Source organism: Dicentrarchus labrax, unplaced genomic scaffold (genome assembly GCF_905237075.1).
Source record: "Dicentrarchus labrax unplaced genomic scaffold, dlabrax2021, whole genome shotgun sequence".
NCBI classification, from domain to species: domain Eukaryota; kingdom Metazoa; phylum Chordata; class Actinopteri; family Moronidae; genus Dicentrarchus; species Dicentrarchus labrax.
In genome coordinates this window covers 15,929,923-15,952,438 of record NW_026136701.1, presented here as the reverse complement: position 1 = coordinate 15,952,438, position 22,516 = coordinate 15,929,923, and the positions used below count along the sequence as shown (strand labels likewise).

Sequence of the window (22,516 nt, the reverse complement as noted above, 5' to 3'; positions counted from 1 at the left end):
TGCAACTTCCTGTGCTCTAATCTGTCCGGGAGCGACACAGAGCACAACACCGCCCGCCGCCGACTGCTAGTTCACATCGCTGCAGCACCCAGCACAGAGTCGAGAACAATGTACGCTAAGTAAGTAGAATTAGCGAAAGCATACAGTGCAGATATCGGTGAAAAACATGTTCGGTTGAACTAGTAAAGGACGATGAGAAGGGTTTCCGGTGTACAACCGTGCACAAGAATTAGCATTTGTACGAAAGAATGCTAGATATATATTGGTATTGAGCTAAACTTGGCTGTGCTGGAGAAAAGACTGGAGAGTTGTCATAAAGCCAAACAACCCACAGTCAGTCCCTATGTCAATTTTAAATGATTTTCCTCTTTCAAAGTTAATTTAATTGAGAAGTTACACACCTCATGTGAGTGTGTTCAGTGTTTTGCACTAAGCTTTCAGTATCCAGGAGAAAGGTCTTTTTGGAAGGGGGTTTAATCATGAGGCTAATTTCAAGGTCCAGTGAAATAATCCAGAGGAAAAGCAGGTAATCTTTATTGTTAATATATATTTTCTATTTGCAGTATTTGTTTTTTCAAGGTGTGTTTTATATTTTATGGACTGATGGTGAACAATATATAATAATAATATGATCTTATCATGTCATTGTTTTGATTTAATTTCATACATAGCAGTTGTTATTGATCGGAACATCATTTTTATTATTTTATATGGGATTTAGCATGTTTACCTTATTGTACCTTAAATATCAATATTGGAATATATTCTTAATGATTGCCTGATTATTCCTACTACATTATCAGTCGTATCAGAGCCATTTTTACAAGGGATAAAACATGTTGTTATTTTCATTATCCACCAATCTTTGGGTTTCTTATTAGTCGATAATGAAATTTTTTTTGTTTACAACCAGAGAAAAAAATCGAGTCCTGGCATTGATAAACGACCTTAACAATGAATCACTAATGAAAAGTCATGTTAGTTTATTTTCAGTACATTTAAACTAACCAATGATTCAATTAATCCTCGTTGTAGCTTTAATTTGCACATTTGTTCCTCGTATATTGTTATATCTACATGTTATCCCTCCTTCCTGTGTCATCTGTATGTAAGTGTGTTTTGGTGTTTACATAATATTTTCAAAAATGCACCACGTTCCATGAAACAGGATTTAATTTTTTGTTTCAATTCGCCTCCTCCAGCAGGGGTCCTCCAGAAATCCCGCTGACCTGGAGTGCTATTGGGCTGACCCAGCAAGACACATGGCTCGAGTAGTAGCAGGGTTGCTGCAGACTGGCCTTTAACTCTTTTTCATTGAAAACGGACTCCCACTGACCTGCTTTTGGCTTTGAAAATATGTTCCTTTATGTGCCTGGACCCCCATACTACCACAGTACAATACTAATAATAATGACACTGAATGAAAATCTCCACACTGGACCAATTTACAAACACACAAAGGATCTGAGATGCTCCTCGGCATCTCAGTATGAGTTTTGTTATTGAGTTGCAAGAGATGAGGCCCACTGCTGATGCTTTATTATCCTCAGAAAAGAATTTCTCAAGGCAGTGCTTGTCAGTTCACAATAATAGCATGATGCCACCCACACAAATACGAAGCTAATGTTATTATAGCTTAAGCCTTAGTCAGACTGATGTGCTTGCCCTGTTATTTAAGTGCATTAAACTGGGAGGCAGCTACTGTATTGTTTTGAATGCATTTACTGTGGCTCCAGCGGTGTCATGTAGGTAGCAGAGCAAAATTCAATCATCGGCTCATCTTCAGTAAGAACACCTGGTGAGGGGACAAGCATCACGCTGAGGGCCTGTGCAGACCCCCGCCAGCGTGAGGCTGCAAATCAAAGCATCAGAGGTGTTTCATCTCCTCGCTGGTGTCTCAGTTTTTCATCCAGGGTTAAGACTGAAAGGATGACACTTCAACTTATGGCTCCTCACATCTACAGCCACGAGGTAGGGAGCGTCAGGCATTAGAAGCCCACGACTCTGATTACTACAAAACACTTGTTTTTTCGCACTTTGTTCACAGCAGGGTTTCTCATATTCTCACCAGGAGTGATTCCTGCAACTGTCGGGCAGGGAGCAGCCTCGGGTGCTGACAGAGAATGTAAATAGTGGTGGCATGATAGGAAATACTGAATAGAATTGAGTGCTAATTGAAGGCTTTCATCTGACATGGCAGACTGTGTGAATACAGATTATCATCATTTGGAAGCAGGGCTGCTGTTAGAATACCAAATTCTCTCACCAGGCGTTTTTTTCCAGTTTATTTTGAATCTTTGAACCATTATGTTGGATGACTCCACTAGTAGATGTGAAAAATTCCTCATGAAATATAGTATATGCTGCCTGACAGATGAGATGGGACACACATGTTATTTAGAAATGTGACACATGCTTGAACTTATGAACTTTATCTCTGACAGCAACCATCTGCACACACATAATTTACAGTAAAGCACAAGCCCTGTTCAGCTTTCATTGACAGTTATTGTTCCCTCTTTTATATCATTAAAGACCCTCAAGCAGATTTTCTTAGTTACTTTCTTACTATAAAGAAAGGAGATATACACAAACACACAATTTTATCCCAAAGTTTTGTTTTTTATTTTGGCATCCTCCACTACATTTCTTTATGAAACTGAAACCTTAATGATTTTAATGAAGTTAAACATTTACTTTGTGAGCTGTGACACATAGCCAGTCTAGGGCATATGGGAAGCTAATAAACATAACTATTGAATAAACAATATTACAGTATTTTTCACTATTTAACTAGTAACTAACCAGCTAGTATTGATCTATCTGAAATACGAACAAGCCTTACGCTGTACTGTTGAGAACGGCTTTGTTCCAGGGCTGTATTTGTTATTTCTGAGAGTCATTACAAATGTCAGTGGGATTTTGAATGAGGATTTCTTATTTCTGGAACAGAACAGAGGTTCCAGTTTCGCTTCAGCTCTTTATTGGTTGGAGGAACAGTCAACAGATCAGAACTTTGTGGACGGGATTAAGCATTGGGGTGTCATAGATAACTAGCTAGCCACCTTAGCTACATCTATGAAAACTGGCAACAGAAAAATGGCGGCAAGCGAGATTGACACTGATATCTTGTTTAAAAATCAACGTACAGAAATAATGACACAGGCTACAGGTTGACAGGTTGTATGAGATTTAGAACATTAATATAGCAGCACAACTATTTGCCATGTACAGATATGGTGGCGTAACATCTTCCTGAGCAGAGAATGACGTCTGTGTGTGTTTGGTCCCCGAGCTGCTCTCGTTGTTTGTGTGCATGTTCGTGCGTGTGAGTCCCACAATGTTGGCTTTGAGTCAAGCAACTGAAACAGCAGTTTGTTTTCTCATCTGCGTCAGTGAATGAAGGATTTATTTCGACCAAAGCAGAACTGGTGATTGTTGAAACAGTGGAAAGAGTAACAAAGATGGTTTTAGTGAGTTTTATTTTGTTTCTCTCCTGTTTCAAGGAAGTTTAGGTTACGATGATAGGCGAGGTAAAATTTCCGCTTTTGTCTGGTGGCGAGCAATAGCAATATATATCGGCGAAAAGGATCCTACTCTAGAACAAAAAGGTCCATCTTTGTAGGGATCCTTACTACTATGTTGTCAGACACCTAGAATAACAACTTGAGCCTGTCAGTGGCAAAAACAAGCACTTTTAGTGGACAACCATTTGTTGTGGTCTGAGATGCTGGTGCTTTAGTGCAACATCTAACGGCAGTGAATTTTGTATATATACGCTTTAAGTGTCAATTCAGTTTAATTATCTGTCTATTTTTTCTGTGCTCTTCTCACTGGCTTGAAGCAGGCGGGGCTCAGTTGGAGTCAGTCAGGATTCAGAAATGTTTGAATCTAAAGGTGATGACAGTTCAGGAGTTGTTTGCCTTTGCTGTCAGGCAGCTGTCAATCAAATCTGATAAAACCACACCCGCACAGTCCTGATGGAACAGATTTTCTGAGTTTTCAAGTGTTAAACTTAAAAATGCTTTAACCCCCCCTCCCCAAAAAAAAAAACTTGAACTTTGAATGTTGCTTATTTAGCCATGAATATTTAATGTAATAGACTATTACTTAAGATTTGAAGTTTCATGGGCTTTAATGCAGCGGTGAGGATAAGGGTGCGCTGAATCAATTAGTGTTGTTTTTGTTACGTAATGAATATTTATTTAGAATATGAGTGAATTATTTAGACCGCTCAAACTTTATTCTATGTGATTTCTCCAACCGCGTTGGTGTTGGGAGTCCAATCATATAACAAAAGCCTATCCAGAACATGATACATTTGCTGCTCACACCAGAGTTGTGACATAAGAGTAGAGTGAACCAAAAACAAAGTTGTCAAAGCTAAGAGTGATTGCTCTGTATCATTTGAGTGACCCCCATCCCACATGTCTTGTCAGTCAGCCTGACTCATGGAGTCCTGTGATAGTGTACAAAAGGGAATCAGCAGGGGGCAATGTTCTCACATCAAACAATCCTAGACATGCTGCATGAAGGCAACACTTGTGTCAAGGACAGAAGAGCTCAGAATCACTGGCTTGGCTCAGTCTAATGGCAGCAATGCAAATATTTTTCATATCCAGCACAGCAGTCATCATTGATAAATTCTGTGCCGTAGCTTCGACTGCACTACAGGAGGTCTGGTGACTGTAAAGGGCTCATACATCTTAATATTTTACACACTGCAAGACTCAACATTAGCCACATATATACACAGTCAGCTATGTTTAGGCAGCAAAATGCATTTTAGATCATGTAATCATTAATAATTAACGTGATTGTAACATTCGCCATTGTTGGTGGCCTGGAAATATTTTCAGTGTAAAAGCAAAGGCGTGAGAGGGAGATGACAGTTTGACAACTATTTGCAGCTTTCATTGTAACTCCCTCTTGTGTAGAAGTGTCAGTCAAATGCCTTAAAAGTAAAAAAGAACATGCAGTGGACAGGAACATCATGATTTAGCGATTAATTCTCTGTCTTCTGCCAGAAATCACACAGTGGCGACACTTAACTGTAGAGGACGCCACTGCAGTGATACAGCAAAGGTCTGATATAATCTGAAATGGATAAAAGGGAATAGATTAATATATTAAGCAAATGAAAAGGGTGAGAGAGGGGGAAAAAAATCAAACGGCCTACTTTGATTGAAATTTTGTGGAAGGTTCAAACCGAAGGCGCAGTAAATTCAAGGGCCATCGCAGTTTATTGTTCATCGTAAATCTTTTGCCCCTTAAATCACTCGTAAACATGTTTATGTAAATCAACATGGAAGCTCAATGCTGTTAATAAGGCAGCGGTACTGATAGGTCTCCCATATTGTGTAATATGAGTATGAAGCAAAAAAAAATCAGACATTTTAAATTCAATGAGATTTAAGGATTGGTTTCACAGACAGACAGCCAAAGTTCTCTTTTTCACTGTATTAGACCAGGATTAGTTTAATCCATGTCTGTGAAATAGGCCCTTCATTTTCCTGGTAATGTCTTCTGTGCACTAGGTATCTTCTTCGGGTTTTCTGTTATTTGCTGAGGAGCAGAAAAGAAACGAAGAAGAGACAATTCAAATCCACATAATCAAATTTTTTTTTTTTCCTTTTTGTAAATGGTTTCAAGCAAGTTTACTGATTTGCAGCATAGACAAGAGAGGGCAGAAGAGGAAGAAAAGACAACAGAGGAAGGAGAAAAGAAAAGTTGATCATCAGAAAATGGGGGCGAGAGGGGACTTGGAGCATCTGAAGAGGAAAGATTCATTGAAGTTTTGCAGATTTGATTAAAAACTGTTTATGTGAGTGATTAAAGCATGACAGAGAGGGAACTGATTTTATTGATGGCGGCATATCTGCAGATTGACACTCAGGGAAACAGTGTTAACTTTTTTTAATAAGGTGGAATGGGATTTTGCGAATATTGTACCTGTTTTTCCAAGAAACCCCTCAGAGTGCATGGTGAGGGTAAATTGTGGTAAACAGAAATACTGCTCTGGCCTAGATTTCTCTAACACAGCGGCTATTTTATTAAGCACATCCAGCTTGCAGCAGACCAGACTCCCTTTACTGCAGCTCATCTGTGACATGGGCTGATGGGTTTTGCGCTGTGAAATGCAGCTATGCATTTGCTGTAGCTGCTGTTATCAGAGATGGAAATTCTGAGTTTGGACTTCTTGTAGTTTTATTATAATGCTAGATGTTTGATGGTTGTATCACTTTTGATAATTCTGCCCATATGTCCTTGCTTATTCAATTCCTCTTTCTAGAGTTTTCCTCAAAATCTACAATTAAGGGCTTACATCTGTCTGTTTCACACTGAGTGGTTAAAAAAAAAAAAACATCTCCAAGGCAAATACAGCGGGAGTTATTTTTTTCCTCAAAGACAGGGAGTGAAATGTGACATCCTATCCCACACACTGTAATTTGTAAGTTGTATTGGCAGTTGCATAAACTGGATTGTGTGTGTGTGTGTGTGTGTGTGTGTGTGTGTGTGTGTGTGTGTGTGTGTGTGTGTGTGTGTGTGTGTGTGTGTGTGTGTGTGTGTGTGTGTGTGTGTGTGTGTGTGTGTGTGTGTGTGTGTGTGGGAGGGAGGGAGAGACAGGGCAGTCTTCTTGAGTAGTTGTTTAAGAGAGTTCTGTATTCAAAATTTTACTCAAGTTAAAGCACATAAGTATTAGCATCAAAATATGCTTACAGTACTAAAAGTACTCATTTTGGAGAATAAACCTTTTCAGAATATTGTATAATGTGTAACAATATTGATGCATTAACATATAAGCATCGCTTTAATGTGGCAGCTGATTAAAGTGGGACTAATTTCAATTACTGCCGAGTAGCTTAATCTCTAATAATACTATTACTAATTACTCAAATATCACTGCTGATTTAATCATTTATATTTTGTATTAATAATCTGCATCTAAGAATCTGCAAAGTAATTAGAAATGAAAGCTGTCAATTAAACAGCGGATTAAAAGTATAAAGTAGGAAAATAGAAATGCTCAAGTAAAGTACTTCCAAATTGTACTCAAGTACAGTACATCAGTAAATGTACTTAGTTACTTTTCACCACTGTACTGTTTAACATTAACTTCAAAGAATGAGTGATAAATTTGTTGTGCACATATTGTTTAAAGTCCCTGCAGATCACTTATAATTATACACATTTGAACAGATCTGAGTGTGTGACTTTAACATGCAAAATAAAATGTGTATATATTAACTGCTTTGTAATGTCAGTATGACACAATCATGTGCTTGTTCCCTCTAGAGTCTAACCATCCTAATATAATTTTAATAATTCTATTAACTCTATCACAAAACGTGTAAGTGTGAGAATTTAAAATATTACACTCAGGATTCATAATGCTTAAAATTCTGGTAGTTAGATGTTAGAGTGCCCGTTGCGTTCACAAGACTTCAAGATTTTACACATGTGGGGTTTGAACTAACAGGAACATCTGCTCAGTGTTAATGCAGCCTGCACCTGATTGGGGAAACTGAGAGTGTTACAACTGCACCGAGCTAATGGTCTAATCACATCCATACACATGGTCATGGAATAATTTTAGTCTTATTACAGTGTTTACGCATCATTTACTGCAGTTTAGCCTGGAATTATTCAAGAAAACATCTAAATAGCAGGTGTAAACCCAGTAATTTTGTGCTTTTTTTATCATATTTTCAAAAAGATAAAAGATGATCTTGCAACATTTAAGCTTCAGTTGTGGAAATTTTATGGGTTAGTTAGAAGAGAGAGAAAGCAGGCCAGTTCGCGTTTCCTTCCGTGTAAGCAAACATGAAGTGGCAAAAATAGATTGTTTTGCCTTCTGATCGTCATCTAAGTTTCAGAAACTGACACAGCTGTGTTTGGGGGAGAAAAAAAAAAATATCACACAGACATTTTAAGCTTGTCTCCAACATCATGCGGTTTCTCTGTCTGAATGCCGTACTGTGCTGTTATTTGCTTGTTTGTGGTCAGTCCTTTCACTTGCTCGATTCCTGCTAGCCTCCCTCGATCTCGGCCATTAATGAGCTGTTTTCTTTTTTTGCCCTCGGAACCAGTGCTGACTGGAGTGTTGCGGGCTGTCCAATGCATGAAAAGCGCAGGAGGGGTGTCTGTTTATGAGATACTGGAACCATCATGCCTGGCAAGGACAATCACAGCAGCGCCCTCAGTGTCGCTTAATTCTGCAAAGCCTCGTCTGCTTGCTTTGTACTGCAAACCATAGCCATGTGCGCCTCTGATTCGTTGTCTGTAAAAGCGATTCACTTTCATGAATGGTGTAATGCAGCTAATGATATTCTCATAGCTGTTCCTGATTATTGCGGGGTAACAACGATGTGTCCCAGTTGAGGAAGAGCAAAGTATAATTGTTTTGGTTTTTTTTAGATAATGTCAAGAAAACAAAAGGGGAATTTGAAAGTATTTGTTATGTACAAGCATAGTCTCTCCTCAGTGCATTGGATGCTAAATGAAATGTGCTTCTTACTTATGTTGAGGTGCAGGCAACGCTGTTTAGGCTCTTTGTGTTTGGCTGTATTCATCTACTGTCAAGCTGAAGTTGATCTGCAATTCTCTTTGTACCAGATCCTCTCCCAGCATCTACGATCCAGACGCACAGGGGAGAAACCTTGACGAGGCGCATGAGAAGAAAACCAGCACATTTGGGTATGACTAAAACCTTCAAAGCATTCTCCGTCAGCCAGATCTTTTTTGTGATTCAGCCTATAACACAGACGAGCAGCACATGGAAAAAGATATTCAGTATTTTCGGCAGCATGTGTTATTTGTGTTTCTCTGGACCTTGAGGTTCATGGAGCCCCCGCAAAATGAAGTGAGAGCTTGCAGCAGCTGCCAGACGGCATGTAGTATAGAAATACTACCTCCTCTGATGAGGTCGAGAGGAAAGACAAATTTTTAAAAGGAGAGAGGAAATAAGAGGATTAGGGCTGATAATGTGTGTGCAGCCTTCCACTAAGACAAGTGTGCCCTGTTGCAGGATACCTGTGGCTCATGTAAGAGCCTGTTTACAATGGATTTGAAGATATTCTCGAGACAAAGGAGCACCATTTTGACTGGTTAGTGGAGGATGTGGTAGTGACAGATGTGAGGTGATCTTAATTAAATAAAATACGTCCGTATAGAGCTGAAGGTCGTCAACAGTTTGTAGATGCATAGAGCACATTACTGCCAAGGACTTATGTGGAATTTAATGTTTTTCTGAAGCCCGTATTTCTAGTGGTAAAATGCACATTCTGAATCCCACTCTAACTGAAGCTGAATGATAAAAAAAAAATAAATGAATAAAAAAAACACAACCTACTACCTAATTTGTTGTTATTAAATCTAGATTGTAAGTAAATGTCGCCAAACACCTTGGCAGCTCCTAAGGCATCCTGAAAATATTTAATGACCTTAATAAATAGCCTGAGTGTGAAAAATGATCTAAGAAATGTTATTATCAAAGAGGACTTTGTGCCGTTTCTAAATCACTGGCCTGTGTTGCTCGCCATGTGCAAAGGATTTACTTGCAATCTAGTGTTTGGAGTACATTCCAGCTAAGAAATGTTCAAGGTTAACTCAGTCCAAATTTTGCAATTGAAGTAATTAGTCAACTGACTCAAACACATGTTTATTTGCTTAAAAAGGACCAGACAGAGTAGCCAAATGTCATGGATGATTGCCAAAAAAACTAAACTATTCCCACATTTGCCCTATTATCAAATCCAGGTAATAAAAGCTTTGATTGATGAAGATGTTGGCAGAGCTGCAGAAATCGCTCTCTTGCCATATTTACATACGGTAAATCACTGCCTGCAGAGTGAGTGATTTGGCATTGGTGCCATCCGCAAACATTAATAAGACATAAATAAATAAAATGAGGGAAAGGTGATTATGTATGTCTGTGGGGATTTTGTAGCAGGATGGCTCAAACAAAAGGGTTCCAGCATTTTGTACGAGCTCCCTTGCCAAGTCTCTATCTGCTCCCTAAGTCATATCAGATGTTTGGGCTTTATTGGGACTTGAAATAGTTATTAGCCTGAGCACCCACCCTGCTGGAGTTATCTCCTGCTAAATAAAGACCCACACAATAATGAGCTCTGCTTAGTGCGATATCTATTCCTTCTATTCACTGCTCTTATTTCTTTAAATCAGAAACTATCCTTTTTAGAATTATGACGAAATGAAGTTGTAGTCAATTTAAGAGGTAATATATTTCTTGATAAAACTGCTATCCTTGGAATTCGCTTAACATAAAAAAACTTTAGAGCCGGCCTCATTTCAACTCAAGTGCTAACATGTCTTCTTCAGTGGATTAAAAGAAAAACATCCATTAAACAATGAACAACACAGCGACAGTGGCTCTGAATAGAAACCTTATTGCCGCGTGTGAGTGCAGACAGTTCTCTCAGTGGGCCCTGAAAATCTTCAGCAGGAGGGATTATGAGAGAAGGTGGAGCGTTTATGCCGTCCACTGCATGTTTCCTAAATTACACTATGCGGGTCATTTCCATAGGGGGAAAAAGTAGGCCTGCGGCGTATCTAATTTGTCTATAATACCAGCAGAAATGGAGAATCTCCTGCCAAGCACCATCTCAACTTCTGCCTTTGTTTGACATCCTGTTGCCGGAATTGCAAGAACTCTGCCAATCTTCTGCCGATATTCCATGAAATCAGCATAAAAACAAAACACCAGTTAGGCTGGAAAGATTGTTTTATGGATATCCAATATGATTATTTAATTGATAATTTAGTTACATTTCCAATGTAGATTGAAAACACAGTACACGTGAACAATGTCTTTTTGTGCTGCTTCTATTATTTGCAGTAAATAAGCAATACATTTTTTTAATACACAAAAATGCAGTTAATTAGTTTTTAGTCTTTTTAATCGACTGGATATTAGTCAGTGTAATTATTTATAAAGGTATACTGAACATGATTAATGGAAACAGGGAAATAATGAACATCACTAAGCAGTGCAATGTAGATGGACTGTAATTTTTATATATATATATATATATATATATATATATATATATATATATGTGTGTATATATATATTTTCAATGTTTGTAAGTGTATGAAAGTGAAGTGGGGATTATTTGAGTTGATCATATAGTAAGTACATGGCCTTGGACGAATTCATAAACCAACGGAAGCTACATTCATTTTCTATGAGAGGAACAAGCCGGTGCCATATGTCGGTGCCAAGAGACACTGTACATCTTATTATTTAGTATTTCTGTATGCGATTCATGAATTGCAGTAATCTTATTACTTATAATAGTAACTTATTTGATAACTTGGATAATACTGTATATAAATAATGTAAGTTTAGTTTTTTTATTATCTGCAGCAGTCACAGTTTATTTTTCTATATTGCTAATGTGATAACACCATAGCCCTTTTCTGACGTGGGCTTAATGCTCTGACATGTACGCATTTCTTTCATTTTTCACCTCATGTACTTCTGCAGATTGCGCACTTTCCCAAGAATCAAGTACAAGAAACCTTGAACTCCACGGAAATCCCACTCATTGGAAACAATACAGAGAAACCTAGCATAAAGAGAGAGCTTTTTCTTCACAGGAGGGGAAATAAAAAATCATTAATTCCTCTGCATGGTCCGAAATGTACAGTCATGCTGATTCAATTTAACACTGCCACAGGAGTGTAAAAGTAGCAGGTGCAGTGTTAAGCATTAATTTGTCTGTTTTAGAAATACAACCACTGTTACTGCTGCTGCTGCTGCTGCTGTCAATGTTTCTACACTGTTGTCACTATTCTGGGGGCAAAGTGGCACAAAAGTTGGCAAAGCAAGTGAATTCTTTTCTCTGTCTCAAATTGCAGTAGTGGCAGCAAACTGCACCAAGAAGCGTTTACCATTCAGGTGTTGGTCAGAGGGTTGGATGTGCTTGACTATTTCAAATTGATTGGAGGGTGAACGATGGCCGCTAGACCTAAATTTAGGAAAGCTTTCACAAGTGAGATCTGAGATTTTATACTTCCTTCATATAGGCTACAGTGAGACTGCTCCCTGTCGCTCAGGGTTACAAGCTGCTTCTCAGCTTGTGTTCAAAGTTAGGCTCAGAGTACAGATCACACACCTAATGCAAATTGACAGGGAAGCCAAAAGAATGTCAGACCTTTTTTTTTCTTCTTTTTTTGGATAAAGTTTTGTAATTTTCTACCAACGTCATAAACCTAATTGTCTCTTCAGTGATGGTGCATACTTCTGCTGTAACCTCCTTTTAGCCACAGATGAAGGTTAACCTTTGCTTGATGAGAAAGAAGAAGAAGAAAAAAGATGAGAAGATGGTTAATTTTTTTTTTCTTCTGTGCCTCCTTCCTTTGTCTCCTAGTTAACATTTATATTATAAATAAAACCTTCCAAAAATAGACAAAATAACCTTTTGTTCTCTCACAGTTAAACACTTCAAGCCCTTATGACAGACTTCAGTCTAAAGCCTCTAAATTCATTCGAGTTCATCTACTGTAGCTTTCAGTGGGTTACACAGTCCATAAAAACATATCTGTGATATTAATAGTAGTTGTACTTCAATACAAAGGTAATGTGCACATGTGTTCATTAGGGCAGTGACATACTGTATATTTACACTATATTAATTCAATAATTTATTAAAAGAAGACTATAACATTATAGGACATAAAATCATATTTTTTCATATAAAAACATACTGATTTACAACTGCAGACAGTTGCTAGATTTTGCTCTTGTCCATAATTATGTAAATATAGACTAAGTATTTTAGTTACAAGTATAGTAGCTAATGCAATCTAACAGCCCTTCAATAAATCCTACATGAAGCTTATAATGTGCAGTTTTTGTTGAAACTGTTTTAGAGAGGTGTTAATTCAACTTTATAGTCATTTTGGAGGCTGCAGTTTGCGGTTGCTGAGTATTGTGTAACACAGAGAGCACAGATATTACTGATATTATGATATGAGACTTTGATTAGAATTAGCTTTCCTTGGTCTTAAATACTGTGAAATGATTAAATTCTCTAAATGTATTTTCCTTATTCGTTACAAACCAAGTGCCAAATTACAAATAGCCATACCCAAGATATGTCATATTATTGATGTCAGGGTGTTAAGTCAAAAATATTGCAATATTGAATTTTGTCAGTATTGTTAATTCATTCAAAGTCCTGACCCTGATGCTAATGGCTTATCCACACAAATATAAATTTTTCCACTAAAGTGAAGGATTATGTCAATCATTTTTTGTGTGATTGACATAATCATAAGCCAGAGAGTTAATAATAACTCAGAGTTTTAAAACAGTGGTAACAAAAACAACAATAATTGTGACTGAAATATCTTTTGACACTCGTGTTTCAGGCGATACAGGACTGCGCGCCATAATCCCTGCTCTGCTTACGTTCTTAAACGTCTTGCTGCTGTATAATTCACACCGCACCGTGCCACTGCTGTGTTACATGTCATGCTGGTAATGACACAACACATTTGTCACTTCACACCCTCTAGTTTGTCCCACCCATCGTGCTGTGTTTGGATAAACATTTGGGCACTTAGATATACCACTGCCAGTGCTGTAAACTGCGTTGGGATGCTCTGCAGCAATGTGCACAACGCCACTTAACATCGTTTAGCAAGTCAAGGAGGTACACTTCGGCCACAAAGAGCTGGAACATGATGAGCATAGCATAACAACGCGGTCCAATTGACTGATATTAGTGTCACATCTCTTGTTAACACAACTGAGGTGGTCTATTTAACGGCTATGAGTGCAGACCCTATGTAAAAATCCATATCGCTGCATGTTGTCACCGCATGTCTTTTTCACAGTAACATAATTCCTATAATAGGCATCTGGTAACACTCGGGGTCTACTGTATAATCAGTGCAGAAACAGCCCTAGGTGCTCAGTTTATTATATAAAATGAAATTCATATTGATAGGTCAGTCTCAAAAAGTAAAACTGGGCAGTGTTTTTGCAAAACCATGGAGCCATGCTGCTACTGTTCTTACCTACTTTCTGCGGATCACTTGCTGTGGATATCTAGAGCCGAAGAATTTTGTCACACTGTATGGTGCTTAAAAACAAGAGGTTAGGAAAACATAACCTGCCTGTCTGGGGCAATATGGTGTGCAAGTACCTGCTGCTTCTGCTAATTCCCACTGCAAGAAAAATCCAAGCGACAGTCCTGTGTGCCAGCGAGAGAAAATAACACTCGTTGGTGGGTCTAATTCTATAGCGCACTCAATAGAGTCAGACAAGAAAAACATAATGCATAATCAGATAATTGGGTCCAGGAATTGACAAAATGAATTACCCGTCTGTCTGTGTCACAGCCGGTGATAACCATGCAATTTTGATTTTAAAAACATCATAATATTTTGATGGGGGTCTGCAAGGCTCTAACAGATGGGGGCAAGCTAGCCATCCAGAATGCACCACATGACTTAACACAATAGATAACCCAGGGAGAAGTCATTCTGTGCAAGTGACCACTCTGCTAGTATTAAGTAGCACAAATATTTGGATTTAATTTGACAAAATCCAAGAGCTTTCTTTAGAGCCCCAAAACTGACAAAATGCGATATGACTGAATACAGCAATATATATAATTATTATTATATAATTACATATGGCATAATATTGGTGGTTAAATAATTAAAATGGAGCGTAAAAAGTCTTTCCTTTCCTTTACCAATAAAATAAATAATTTATCTTTCACTAGCTTCAATTTTTGTCCCTCTATTCCCTGTTTTCCCCATGCAAGATCCCCCATTTACTCCTAATTTTCCTGAAGCATGTTGATAAGATGGGTGTATCCATGTATTCCCAGAGCAGTGATTGGTCCAGGGTATGTGGGTGTGTGTGGGTGTGTGTGGGTGTGTGGGTGGGTGTAACATCAGTGGAGCAGTCAAGAAGCACCATTTTCAGCTGTCTAGCTAGCTGAACCTAACCTTCGTCATAAAACTACACCCGTCGCTGCATGCAGAGTTTATTATCCATATACTTACTGCATACTGCTGGAGCATCACTGCAGTGGCTGGCAGCAACCTAATGCTAACAAAGTCAGCTAGTTAATGCAACTCAAAATTTCTTTTACAATATGAGAAAATAGATCATTCCAATCGATGAAGACAAGAGACATACACTTGAAGATAAAAATAATGTTATTAAGTCAGAAGCTAAATGTCTGTGAACTTCTAAGTAATTTTCTTTTCCAATGAGATATTTTTATCTTCTTTGATTAGCTTTTACTGCATTTTGTCAGTTTCATGGGCTCCATAGTTTCCTGGACTGAAAGCTATGTATGAAATTATGTCCAACAGAGCTGACTTTTATTTAATGAAGCTGTAACTTTTCCACTTTTCCACTTGAAATTATATATATATATCATATATATTCTTTTATCTTAATATGAAATGACATTTGGTAACACTTCATTTAGGTGGTCCGCCTACAGAAAGTTTATAATAATTTCAACAGCTCATTAGTTGAGATTCAACAGCCGTTTTCTGATATTACACCACTGTGGTTAAGGTTCAATTATGTTCAGGTACAAAAAAAACATCTTGGTGAGGTTATGTTCATGAATTGTCGCATATAATCTGTAGATAATTTGTTAAATACCTACAGACAAAGCAAAACAGCTGAAATGTTACAAATGCTCTATGAACTATCTGTAGGCGGACTATGCAAATAAAGTGTTACCTGACATTTTAGTTAAATTCCAAAAACTGCAAAAACCTACTGTTATTTGCAAAAAGTTCAAGGCCCCAAAAAATACACCAAAAGGTTGCATCCTCTTGCTTGTTTTGTTTAGTAATGTGTGCAATAGTTAATAACAGTAATGTTTTATGCTCCATGTAAATCTAATTCTGGTATGAAACTCTTGAGACACATTCATCCAATTATTTTTTTGCTGTTTATTAACGAATTAAGGTCTTTTTAAAGCTGAACAGAGAAAATGTAAAATAGGGCTTCATCTGCCCATGTCACTAGATCTGTAGAAACCTCTGGGCATTACCATGGGGAGAGATTAACCCTGTCCTCTGCTGTTTGATGTGGTTGGCTGATGCAAAGCGGCACAGCCAACTGCGTAAAGATGCACGTACCAGTCTCCATGCTAATGCTTGCAGTTGTGTGTGAGGCATGTGAAGATAGTATATGAGGCATGCGTTCTTCTAGTCCTCGTCCTAACAGCTTCCAGCCAAGGATGATGTCACTTCTTGCCCTGCAGAGGAGTAATCAGTCTCCTGCATGCCTGAAGGGCCCCTTAGGAGTTATCAGTCTTTGATAGTTGTCTCTATTGCAGCTGATTCAATCTGTAACATCACTTTAGGCCTTGTGTGAGCATATAACAAACATGCTTAATCATTTCTGTCGTTAGAAGTGGAGAAAACCCTCCGCGAGCCTTCCTTGTTATGTTCTAGTTGCAGAGTATTAATATCAGAGCAGACAAAGTGCTACGCCTTGCAAGAGGTATGATTACATACATACGCATGACAGAGGGAGACGGAGAGCGACGGATTCACACGCACACACCCGCAGGCTGATACAAGCACACAGAGACACACACGCACACAGCTCAGTGTGCTACTTCCTCATCTCCTGCTGCTCTGTCCTTAAACCTCTTCACCCTCCATGCAGGGAGTAGACACTGTGCTCTTTTCTCTTTGTCATGGTAATAACACTAAGCCTAACTGTCCCCCATTTTGCCTGTCAACTTGCATTTATTTTGTTTTCCTTTTTTCTTTTCTTTCTTCGGCATGTACTGTCAGGTTTCTTGGAGTACGTTTAAGTCCCTCCCTGCATCATTCATCGCTCCTGGAACCAATTATATTATCCGCCCATGCCCATTCAATTCCTACAGAGGAAAGGACAGAAAGAAATCTAGATCTATTCTCTATGCCGGCAGCATCACACCTTTGCTAACCTACTCTTAAGATCCCACTCAAGAGATTTTCATTCTTCGCCCTGCTTTCTCGTTCCCTCTCGATCTCTTCCCTCCGTAGTTTCTCATTCTTTCCATGAAGCTTCCCCTGACAGTGTGAATAAGGGTCTTGTTGTTTGTGACACCCAACATACTGCTGTGTGACACATTATCTGGTGTAGTCTGCCATTGCAGCAGGATGCTTGCCTCAGAGCCTAACCGTATTGTCTGAGCTTTCACCTCACCCCTGGCTATCTGCTGTGCTCTGGCTTAAGGCTTATCCTCAGGCCTCTGCAGAGCTGCCGGGCCAATGAACACTAACAACTTTCCCTTTGTATGCTGCGAGAAGCTCTCTACACCACCACTGGCACATTTACTACTGCCATCTACCTCTGCTACTGATATTATTCTGTCTGTTAGTGGCGCAAAAATAAGTTGTATTGGATTGGATTGTTCAACACAAAGCTCTCAATTTAATCGTGTGCCGCTCTAAACAATTCACCACACATTCTGTGAACAGTGCAGAACTGCTTGTTTAGGTGAGATCACATCTCTTGTTTTGACACCACATCTGGTGTTTTTGTAACTGTGAAATACTGCTTTGTTTTTTGTGTTATATGATAATGAAAAACCAGTCGAAAAAAGAATTGTTTTTTTTTTCATAACAATTAATGTTATCTGTATATCTATATATTTATCTGTCTACACTACCATGCCAAAAGTATGGGGACACCCAAAGATTGCACCCATACGTACTGTAATTGTCGAGCGTCTTGTTTCAAAACCATGGTCATTGATCTGTTGCTATATCAGTCTGCACTCTTCTGGGAAGGCTTTCCACAAGATTTTGGATGCTGGCTGCAGGGATTTGCTTTCATTCAGCCACAAGAGCATTAGTGAGGTCGGATACCGATGTTGGACAATAAGGCCTGGCTCACAGTCGGTGCAGTCAATTCATCCCAAAGGTGTTGAATGGAGTTGAGGTCAAGGCTCTGTGCTGTCCAGTCAAGTTCTTCCACAGCAAACTCAGAAAATGTTGTGTTTAGTTTTTTTATAATGAACCTAGCTTTTGTGCACAGGGGAATTGTCAGTAACAGGCCTTCACCAAAGTTTGATTTAGTCAATCCAGCTACCTACCTAGCTTATTCTCTCCTAGTGAAATGGCAGTCATGGCAGCCCTTTGGGAGTTAACACAAGATGTTACTTGTGTGTGTTACTCTTTCACATTTTTGACACCACTTAAAGGTGAAAGCAATCTACCCCCTATAGCACATGGGGTGCTTTTTCAAAGGAACAGAGGTAGACGTCACATGGTAAACTATTCTTTCATCTTCTCGCAGGCTGGTATTGCAATCAGAGAAGGCTTTGCCCGCATAATCATTGGCTTTGATATAGATGCAGTTCCACTGAGATTTGTGTATCATCAATTCTTTTTATGTTGCATTTCTCAGCCGCCTGACATTGGTTAACTCTGACTGCAAAGTGATGCTTAACTTCAGACAAATTTCATATGAAAGTGATTTTTTTTCCCCTAAAGTTTCTGACTCTGCTATGATTTTACAGAGACGTATGATCCTGTGTATGAGCCTGATTGAAATTCTAGTGCTGCATTCAAAGTTGTCCTCAGTTTCAGCCGAAAAGCGGCCCTATGTAATTATCCTAATCGCAGTTTTAAAAGCAGTGGAGCTGTCAAATACTCCCATGCAGGATAATACACATATTGGCGAGAAATGAGCTGTTCGGACAAGCCCAACAATGTGTCAGAAATGTCACTAGCTGAACAAAATGCCCTCCATTGTTGTTCTGTGACACCTGTGGCTACCTTTTAACAGACAAGCTCTAATTAAGCACTCAAAGAAAGACGCAGATGGGAAATATTTATGCTAATGTATCTACTTTGGTATTTTTTAAATTAATTTATTATGGCTTATTGTCAGTTATTGTTGTTGTTGTTGTTGGTTGTTGTCTGCATTGTATGCTCGATGCCTTGAAATGGCTTGTTGTCGTTAGAAACCTTTAAAGTAAAATACAAATACTCAAAAGTAACACAGAAATGCATAACGCAGAGACAACAACAAGCAACCAAAATGTGGAATAAAACCGTTCACAGGAAACAGAAATCTTTATAGTTATATTTCTGATTGTTGGAAGAATTGAACCCAGCCTAGAGAAAAAGCAGACAACTAAACAAACACCCAGCAACCATGTCTGAGGCTCTGTGATGACCTGAAGGTCAACAATACTCATGTTTTCTGGAGTTGCACCAATGTAAAGTCTTTCTGGCACCATGTAACCATAACAGATATTATGAGATATGCCTTCCCAAACAACTGCTCACTGATGAACCTGAGGAACACTGAGCAGGCTGTAAAAATGAAAATTTTAAAAAATCTCAAAATATTGCAATTTATGCTTGGCTTAGGTGGAAAAGTCGGGGTATTAACAAAAGCAAAATGCGACAAAGTGCAATGGAAACAGTTTGAGTGAACAAATTTGAAAGTTTATGAAACACACATCCGCTGAAGCCTCAGCTTCCCTGAAGCAGACGAAAACATTACATCTGTGAGGTGCGATAAGGTGGCTGTAACCATAACGTAATAATATAATAACAACATAAATACCGAATATCCATTATATTTTCTATCGTTTGTCACTGTTGAGGATGAAGTAATTAAACATGACGCTCACTTAATTCTCATTACAGCCTCTTCTTCTGCAGCGGCATAAGATTTTACTTGTAGACAACGAAAAGGCTATTAAGGAATTATGGTTCACCAGGCTGCATGTAAGCAAACATGCACAGTGTTATTTACACTTATGTAGTGTAAGTCCTGTTTTGAGCTTGCCTCCTGTTGAATCATCAACTTGCTTGACAAGGCAGGTCCGCACAACGCCTAGATTTGGGAGGCATGGGTGACGGCTGACCCATAACACACTTCTTCTTGTGTATGTTTGCACAGACGTTTATCATCAGAGAAACGTAATTCCAGCCTAACAAGAAAATGATGTAAAGCTGCCCTAGCAGAGAAAGAGCAATTGTTTAAGATTGTGTGGGAAATGTATAGAGTTCTGAGTTAAAGAGAAATGATTCTGGAAAAGTGAATCATTTACACGGAACATGATTAAATATGGAATAACTGGGAAAGAGAATGTGTCTGAGTAGCCCTAGACAACTATTCTTCAGTGTTATATTGTGTGTGTGCTCATGTTGTTTTCAGATCTGAAAATCCCAAAAGAAAAAGGTATGAACAATATACAGTATATATTTCTGAATCTCTGAGATGTTTAGTTTTGGACTAAAATGAATAATGAGAGATGCAGTAGGCTGATTACCGTGCAGACGGTGTTGACCAGAGCTTGTTTGCTCATGCAGGGGGGTGCTCATATCTGTGCAGCATCCAATAGTGTATTGATCAGGAAGTGAAAAGCTCATGATGGTTGGTGTTTTCATGACATGACAAGTTCAGAAGCAGCTGTCCTGACAGCATGGGGCAAAACAGGCTCCTGGTGAGGCTTACAAGCCCATTGTACACACACATACCGAGCAGATTCAGCAGGAGCTGCTCGTTGCTTGGGTCACTGACAGTTCAGACTCCCAGATTTCTGGTCCTGCAGTGAGGAGAGTCTGCTGCCGCTGAGAGAGGATGTGCAGATGGAGAATACACAGCTCTGCAGGCACAATCTTATTTATATTCAGTGTATAGGTTTACCCTGACTCATCATGGCGCAGGAAGGAGTATTAAGAGTGCCGCTGCATATCACTGGAAGAAAAAAAATTGCTTATATTTTCTTGTCAGTGATATTAACAAACGAAAAGCGCATCAATCATTTACATATGACAGTTGGTTGTGAAACACACACCCTTTTGTTTGCATACTGACTTCACACATTTTTTTTTTAATAATCACATTTTCTTTTTTAAACGCCCACACAAAATGCCAATCAGATGTCAGCATGGCCTCATATTTATACAATATATATTTTTAATAACCATGCAAAACAAATTGCGAGATCACCAGGTTCCGTCAAAGGCACCACAGAATAAATCTAATTGTTTGAGTTTTCAGAGCGTGCTGTCTGTCTGCTGCCTTGTTCTCAGTGAGATGAAACAATACAGCTGTACCATACTGTAGAGGGATGTTTCATCATATCAGTATAACAACTGTTATTCCACAAGCCACAGTATAGAAAATTCACAGCTGCCTGTGTTTAAGGGTCTATTAATTTAAACCATGACTGCTGAAAGATGAAACAGCTGGCCATAAACTATCTCGACAAACTTGTGCGTTGTGTGAAAAAAACACAACCACGGCATACTTAGATAGTCTCTATGTCAGTGATTTTTATTTCCTCTATCATCGCTGGTGCTATATTTTCCCAACTCTGCCAGAACTATCACTTCTTAAGAGCAAGGACAGAGAACATACTTAATTTCCTAAAAGTTCACTTAGGACTCTTTCTTTAGGTTTCCTCAAGGACTTTACAGGTAGCCTTTTTTCAGGGGTTTAGTGCTCGCTCTGTACTGCCACTGACATGAAAAATTAAAGGAATGGATCCCGCATGAAACATATGGGACTTAAAGTATGTTGAACCTCCTGTCTACATCCCTTGTTTGTCCAAGAACACTTAATCATAATGTTAAACTGCTGAAACCTGCCTTTAATAACTCAAAATCTAAACTCAGGCGCCATCAGCCAAAGTGGAGTTTATGTAATACACAAGCTATTAGGGATATATTTGAAGATTTGCCTTGAAGATGTTTCCCCTTCCTGCCTGTGAAGCCAGCACCTCTGGGGGGCAGTAGAGGCATCAGCACTCCCTTTCATCTCATCCTGGCTGCAGGAAAGGGGGTAAGGTCAGAAGGGATTTGAGCTTGGCTCACCACCACATGTTTCTTTGCTTGCCCAGTCTTGCCCTAGGCACAGATTATCACCATATACCGGCTACTGTTACAGTATACCTTTGTGGCTTGTGTGCCACGACAGATCCTGATTGCCGTGTCAGGAGACAACCTCCCTACCTTTCCTTCCATATTCATGCAACCAAAGCCCTTTCTTCACTTCACTGATAAAAATGTACACAAAGATCAAGAAATTTTCAAGATTTCCAACCGAAATATACAAAGGAAAGCTGGAAGCCATTAATGGAGCTTAAGCTGGACATGCTTCACCTGTGTGAACTGAATGTTTTACTCCTCATTTGTGTGCTTCTTCAATTAAAAAAATAACATTGTACTTTTTATTTGTCGATATCATACAATATGGTTGAAATAATGTTGGAAATAGATTTCTCACCATTTATTATTATGATTTTCTAGGCGTTCAGCCGGACACCCCAGTAAGTAAAGTGTGCGTGATGAAACATTAATAAAGCATTGGGGATGCTTGCAGTCTTGTTTGACGCCACATCCTTTACATGGCCTACATTTGTTTCGATTGAATAGTTGTATCATAAACACAATGAAGGCTCTCTGGTTTTGCAGTCTGTAAACTGGTAGCGTGTGGCTTGATTGTTCTGATGATTTGGCAGAGAAAAGAAGCGACAGGCAG

The 22,516-nt window shown here is 38.9% G+C and overlaps 1 protein-coding gene across 4 annotated transcripts in view; it reads left to right on the top strand.

Moving 5' to 3' along the window:
* Window positions 1-20: 20 nt before the first annotated feature.
* Window positions 21-22,516, top strand: part of LOC127369228 (adhesion G protein-coupled receptor L2) — a 128,512-nt gene continuing 106,016 nt past the window's right edge. The window contains exons 1-3 of one of the 4 annotated variants that reach the window (XM_051410367.1): window positions 21-119; window positions 1,203-1,971; window positions 8,617-8,697. The gene's annotated coding sequence lies outside the window, so the exon portion shown is untranslated. Of the gene's footprint in view, window positions 527-1,202; window positions 1,972-8,512; window positions 8,698-22,516 lie in introns of those variants that run through there. The other 3 variants (XM_051410372.1, XM_051410382.1, XM_051410393.1) reach the window with 3 other exon arrangements.